This window comes from Quercus robur, chromosome 3 (assembly GCF_932294415.1).
Source record: "Quercus robur chromosome 3, dhQueRobu3.1, whole genome shotgun sequence".
Taxonomy (NCBI): domain Eukaryota; kingdom Viridiplantae; phylum Streptophyta; class Magnoliopsida; order Fagales; family Fagaceae; genus Quercus; species Quercus robur.
In genome coordinates this window covers 22,336,977-22,344,647 of record NC_065536.1, presented here as the reverse complement: position 1 = coordinate 22,344,647, position 7,671 = coordinate 22,336,977, and the positions used below count along the sequence as shown (strand labels likewise).

At 37.1% G+C, this 7,671-nt stretch overlaps 1 pseudogene; it reads left to right on the top strand.

Moving 5' to 3' along the window:
- The first annotated feature begins 388 nt into the window (after window positions 1-388).
- LOC126719407 (beta-amyrin 11-oxidase-like) overlaps window positions 389-7,671 on the top strand; it is a 34,228-nt pseudogene continuing 26,945 nt past the window's right edge.

The following is a 7,671-nucleotide window of genomic DNA, read 5'->3' as shown; positions in this document are numbered from 1 at the left end:
CACAATGATATGTTTTCGAAGAGGAAACCAAAGTCCTCGGTGTAAAACCTCTCCCCCACCCTCCAAGTGGTCAATAATCCACTAGAGAATAAAGTTGGGATACATGAACCGTAGAAGAACCTCCAAGCTTAATTTACCCAGTGTACTTAAACCCTCCATGTTTCTTGCTCCAATGAGGTTACCCTGAACCTTTGTCTTCTCTAGCTTACCGGATTCTGCTATAACCCATAGCATCAACCAATATCAATTGGTCCACTATCGCCAAGATCATTCTAAATATCTCTTGAATTAGACATTGTAACCATAATTTATCAAATACAAACTATAAAAAAACGGACCACTAACCATTTGAATGCATCTTGTAACTAACGAAGAAGGGAAATTCAACATGGAATTGGATTTCTTGTTATTGATTGCTACTGCTTTATTGGGTTGCTATGTCTTTATATTTTGGTATCTCAAGAGAGTGAATGAATGGTATTATGTTGCTATGGAGGGGGAAACGACATGTCGTCTTCCTCCAGGTGATATGGGATGGCCTTTTCTTGGTAACATGTTGACTCTCTTCAAGACTATAAGATCTGCTCACCCCAACTCTTTCATCTACAACCTCATCTCCAGGTCGGTCTCACTCTCTTCAAAACTTTGTTCCATGTATGTTATGTCTTAAAGACTTCAGCTATTTTTACTAAATAATACTTTTTAAAAATTATATTTGACAAAATATCTATGTTTGAAAGTTATTTTGAGAAATAGTCTATTTGAATTTCTTCTTTTGAAGAGGTGAGTTCGAACACAGAATATGTACGTTGAAAAGATGAGTTTCATGGTTAATTTCAGTGGAATCATCAAGTTCATACTAGAACTCGTTTCTCATCTCTCGTTAACGAGATACATTTTAGTTGTAGGAAAACAAAAGGATTCATTTTAAAATAATAGTAGTATTAAACAAAAAGAGAGTAAAAATGTCTGCCTATGCAATTTTGTTTTGTGTCAATTCCCCCGCCCCCATCCCCCTTTTTCTCCTTTCTTTTTTTAAATTCTACTATCATGAGAGGAGATGGGGTTCTAACACAAATATAGTGATTGGCAATATGTATACGATGTAATAAGAATTTCTTTTTCTTAATTGTATGTCACATGAATTGAAATTTATTAATATCCAAATGAATTTGGAGTATTATCAAAAATATTTATTGAATTAGGTATTGTTAAACCGAGCTTACACGCGCCGCCACGCGCCTCTCAAGTTTCTGGCTTCTCCCCCACGCGCCGGCGATGCCGTCACGCGCCTTCCACTTGCCGGAAAACTGCTGCTGACGTCATCCGATGACGTCATCACTCCACGTCAGCAGCCACGCAAGCTCGTCCACGTCAGCCCTGGTCCACGTCAGCGACACGTCATCCGCCACGTCAGCAGTGTCGTCTCGTCAGCACCACGTCGTTGACCCGGACCGACCCGACCCGGACCACCTGGATCTGACCCGTGAGCACTTTGACTGTTGACTTTGACTCTGACCAGTTGACTTTGACTTTGACTTTTACGTTGACTTTTGACCAAAAGTCAAAATTTCCAAAAGGGCTTATCTTACTCAGTTTTTCGCGTAGATTCCGATTTTGGCCTCCGTTTCTTCATTTGAAGCTCCGAAATTGGACATTTGGCACATTCTTCATTGTGGTTTCTTCAAAGGCATTCTTCAAGGCATCTCCAAGTGATCTTCTCATGCTTATCCAACCTCAAGCCTTCATCGAGCTTCCGCCTTGAGTTTGAGGGAGGGTGTTAGAGATATATATTAGACATATTAGCCCAATATAATAGGCCCAAGCCCATTCCTGCTTGTACTAGTAGTCTAGGGTTTAGTCGCCTATATATACTCATATTAGGGTTCATTGTAACACAGGAGGTTATTGTACTACACTCTTACACAATAAAGATGTAGCCCTTAAGGGATTCCTCCGTGGATGTAGGCCGTCAAGGCTGAACCACATAACCCTCGTGTTCGTAATGTTCCTATTGTATGCTTTCCCTTCCGCATCTATACTAGCATATTCAACATGGTGTATCAATGCTAATATTTAACAATTCATATTAGCCCAATGTAATAGGCCCAACCCTAATTCTACTTTGTGTGCAAGTCAAGTCTCCTACTTGTACTAGAAGTCTATTAGTCTAGGGTTTAGTCACCTATATATATTCATGTTAGGGTTCATTGTAACACATAGGAGGTTATTGTACTACACTCTCATACAATAAAGATGTAGCCCTTAAGGGATTCCTCCGTGGATGTAGGCCGTAAGGCTGAACCACGTAACCCTTGTGTTCTCAGTGTTCCTCCTCTATGCTTTCTCTTCCGCATCTACTCTAGCATACACAACATGGTATAACACATCGCGTTGCATATATTCAACAGGTATATATTATTTATTGAAAATCTTCATAGAATTCAGAAATTACTTATGCAACAGTGCAAAGTGGGGTCAGATTAGAGGCTTCCTGTCACCTCTTTGGGACGGTTAAAATACATGTGGGGTTGGAGTGGAGCAAGTCCAAAGGATGAAAGAGAAGAGAGAGTGAAAGAAAATGTTTTGAAGATAGTAATAGAATATGAGTTGGGTTCAAGTTACACTTAATATAACTTTAAGTAATGTTACACTACTTAATATATCTTAATTTTTTTGAGAAAGAAATATATCTTAATTGAAATGCAAATTTTGACAAATCTACCATTGGATTACATTATCTTTATATATTCTCATTGCTTGCAAAATTTCCAAACAATTAAAGATTAATAAATAAGTCATCAAGGAAATATTTAAAGTGCAAGATTTTGTAGTTTAAAAATATGCATGAGAGATGACTCTATTGAACAAATAGTAATTAATGTGATTTTTGGCGTGCTTGTTAAAAATATAGATAATATGCAATCAAACGGTTGGATTTTCAAATTATTTATCAAATAAAAAGTTATTAGGTGGTTTAAGTTTCTTTAAAGTTAAACTATGTGGTAGGTTCTAGTTAGTTCAACTGGTAAAGTCTCCGATGGTTGTATAAGAGATCTGGGGTTCAATCCCCACCTACACCAAAAACTAATTAGTATCTTGATCTGATGGTAAAGAGTTATTATCAGGAGCGGACGCATAAATTGAAATTCTTTACAAGTCTTTAAGAGAGAGTTTTACATACATATAAACTTAGATTAGACTAAAATAAGATTTTCCATCTTAAAAAAAATAAAATAAAATAAAATAAAATTCCTTGAACCCATCCAATAAAATATATACATACTTGTCATTCCGCCACCTATTTTGGGTGGGAAAAGTCATGCACGATCAATGGAGGGCAACATGACAGGTAAAGTGGGGCGGGAAAATTTTTAAACTTTTATACTTCATTTAAGTAATTAAAAAAAGGAAGTTTAAATTAAAAATTGAATTCGTATATTTTTCTGTTATTACTTTGATCCAAATAAATCGTTAATTTGTAAATAGGTACTAATTGATATAAATATATATATATATACACACACATATATATATATATATATATATTCCGGCCGCATAAAAAAGCCTAATTCATTAAACAGAACTGAAAAATACCCCTCACAAAGGGTCTATTTTCTCAATAATATTTACCACCATTTGTTCCGAAGAACCTTAAAGTGACATGTTTACTTGGAAACACAGATATGGCAAGACTGGTATCTACAAGACCCACATGTTTGGGTGCCCAAGCATCGTCGTTTTTGTACACCTGAAATTTGCCGCGTGTCTTGACAAATGACGAGCACTTCACAGTTGGTTATCCCAAATCCACCACTCTTTTATCAGGAAGAAAATCGTTACATTCGGTTTCCGCTGTAGAACATAGGCGTTTGCGTCGGCTAATTGGGGCTCCCATCATTGGCCATGAAGCACTAACAATGTATATCCAACATACAGAGGACATTGTCATTAATTCCTTGGATGAATGGGCAAGCATGAAGCAGCCATTCGAGCTCTACACGGAGATAAAGAGGGCTACATTCAAGAGAATGATGCACATTTAATGGGCTCTGTTAAAGATTCTATTCTCTGGACAACACATAATTTATATGCTGATTATCGTAAGGGATTAATTTCCATGGCCATTAATATCCCGGGCTTCGCTTTACATAAAGCACTCAAGGTACACTTTCATTAAAATATGAACTATTTGATAATTTGTCTTAGGAAATTACTGGGTACTACCATAAATAGTGTAACGATGCAGTAATAATCTTCTATCTCACATAAATAATGAATCCTACTATCATTTGCTTTTATTTTACGTGACTCACAAATCATGTATGAAAAGAGAGTATCATGTTAATCATTAATTTGTTTTGGTGGATGAGAAATATTTTTCGTTTTTTTTTTTTTTTTTTTGGTATTTAGTAAGATAGAAAATGCAAGTCAACGATGATTATAATAATTAAGTGCATAATTATCATAGTTAAGATCTTATCTTTTGAATCTAATTGCTTATTCATTTAAATTTTAAAGGTGAAAAACACGTTTTAGTCCCTACATTTTCAGGCGATTCTCATTTTAGTCCTTACATTTTATTTTTACCATTTTTAGTCCCTAACCTGAAAAATGCTTCCCGTTTTGGTCCCTGCCGTTATATCTGAAACGAAGAAAACTGACGTGGCAAACAGTAGGAATAAATAATACTAAATTAATATCCACGTGGCCTAAATTAATAATAAAAAATGTTTTTTGGCATTAAAAAATACCACGTCAGAATCTAAATTAAAAAAATTAATTTATTAATTTTAACTAAATAAAAAAAAATTAAAAACTAAAAATCATATGAATTGAGATCTAAGTGTGTCTTGAACAAGAAAAACAAGAACAACAAGAACATAAACTCATATCCAAGAACACAAAACCAGAAATTAAAAAAAAAAAATTACAGATCTTAAGTAGATTGCAACAAAATACAAATTAGATTTGGAAAAATCAACAAATCAGAGAATTCAAGTCTCACAAAAATAAATAAATAAATAAATAATCAAAAGGACTGAAATGCTCACCACCTCCATTCACGAAGAGCAAAACCTTCCTCTAGCTCCATTTCGGTCGGTGGCAGAAGCACCAGACCGTTGGAGCTAAAAACGCTGTCGTTGATGCCGATGCCGTTTTCACTGAAACCACCATAACCATTCTTGTTCCCATTTCCATTATCCACATGGATCGGGTTGAACGAAGATTGGGAGTAGACAGGGTTTGGATCGTCGAATCTATAGATCTTAGGCGATGCGGAGGCGTGGTCAACGACCACGTCACCGTCAGCTGGAAATCCCCCGGATGGGAAGCTAGAGTAAGAAGCATAGCCTTTGTCGGTGGCGGTGAAGCTCTATTCATCTTCGTTGTCAATGAAATGACTATTCGATGCGTTCACGTTAATCTCCTCCTCGCCATTGATGCCGTACGTGTTGAAGGAAGACATCGCTCTCTCTCTCTAAAAAAACAAGTAAAAAACAAGGAAGACATTTACTAGGTTTTTTTTATTTATTTCTGGGTTTGTGCTCTTGGATCTGTGTTTGTGTTCTTGTTGTTCTTGTTCAAGACACACTTAAATCTCAATTCATATGATTTTTAGTTTTTAATTTAGTTTTTAATTTTTTTTATTTAGTTAAATTAATTTTTTAAATTAAAATGCTGACGTGGCATTTTTAATGCCAAAAAACATTTTTTATTATTAATTTGGGCCACATGGATATTAATTTAGTATTATTTATTCCTACCGTTTGCCACCTCAGCTTTCTCCGTTTCTAATGTAACAACAGAGATCAAAACGGGAAGCGTTTTTTAGGATAGAGATTAAAAGCGGTAAAAATAAAATGTAGAGATTAAAATGGAAATCACTTGAAAATGTAGAGACTAAAATCTGCTTTTCGCCAATTTTAAATGATGCAGTGGTCCATATACCTTTGAATTTTAAGAGTCAATTTTTTTGGATCAGCCCGACCCAATATTTCTAATCCAAAAAAATTAGATTAATAATGGTTTTAATGCATCAGGCACGGAAAAGGCTAGTACAGGTGCTTCTATCTGATTTGGACAAAAAGAGGGTGGTGGCTGAAAGTAAACAACAACAGGGAAAGAAAGCTATGACGGATTTGCTTATTGAAGCTGAAGACGAGGATGGTCAAAAATTGGAGGATGAGGATATTGCAGATTTAATACTCGCTTTATTGTCAGATGGTTTTGATACCTCCGCACTTGCTACATTATGGGCAATAGTACACCTAACAGATAATCCTGAGGCACTCAAAAAACCCAAGGTAAGTGTACATTCTAATTAAACCAGCTGCATTTCGCTAGCTGCATCTGGTGTAAACCTCAGAAGCCAATACAATTATTTGTAATTGGAAGGTATAAAATATTTTAACTACACTATCACATATTAGGCTAAACTTATAGAGTTTTTCACTAAATAATTATCTATACTACTATAAGGACACAATTTTGTAACGACCCCAAGATAATATTGGGCTCGTACGTGAAGAGGTCCAAACAATATCATTTATAGAGCGTGGGTTTGAAAGGTTAGGCCTTGGTCACTAGACAGTGGTTTTTCGTGGTGTTCATACAGAATTAAATCGTGTTCGCTCGAGGAGTCTTTCTCCTGAAGGCGGGCTGGGAGGCTTTGGTTTTTGGCCATTTTTCCCCAGCCCCCTCTCCCGGATTGCTTGTCCCTTCTTTTATATTAGCCTATATTCTTTATCCTTCGTCCACGTGTAGGATCGACTTTTCCAAGACTGATACTTCCCATCAGCCCATACCCAAAGTGGTTGGGAGTGGTTGTAAAAGTTGAAGAGCATGGCTCTGTCAGGTGCAGAATGCTTTATTGCAGTTCTGGCAGCCTTTTACTTGTACTGTTCCCGCATTGTGATCACTTTTCCTTTTAGGGGCATTTATGGCATGCCGAGCAGGAGCTCGTCCTCGGCCATCTCCTTAGGCCGTCCATGACTCTTATGATGCGTACTCGGCCCTGTATCTCCTCAGCGCAGGCCTTGGACCTTAACATAAAATGGGTTGGGGTCACAAACTCTCTGGCCCCACAATAGCCCCTCAAAATCCTGCTGTCTGACCTCTTGGTCGGAGAGGAGGGTTTTGGGTGATGCCACGTCTTTATTGCGGTCTGCTTAGATCTGCCCTTCATCAATGTGGGTGTCTCTTTATCTATCCAAGAAACATACCGGATCACGAGACATTCTTCTGAATTCATTCACGCTGCGTTCCTGCCGTTTCATTATCCGAAATGCGCCTTTAATGATTTCCCTTTATGAGATCATTTAAATTCGACGGTTATTGACGGCGCGGGGAAGTGGAGTGGGTATATTCTTGTTTACAGATTTTCTTGGAAATTTGGATAGATTAAATGCCTCCCGTTTTGCTCTTCATATAAGAAGAAAGGCAAGAGGTTACCTCTTTTATACAGAGGCCTTTTAATCCTTTTAAAGTCTGAAACCCTTAGCCTCCCCCAGAATTTCCTTTATCCGCTAGTTTACACCTTGAATTATGATATGTTCGAGATAGGAGCGGGAATGAAGGGACCATACCCTTCCCAAAAATGCCATGTTCTTCTAAAGCTCAAAATGGCTCGGTCAGGGCAGGGATGACAGAGACTCAAGATACTTCTCA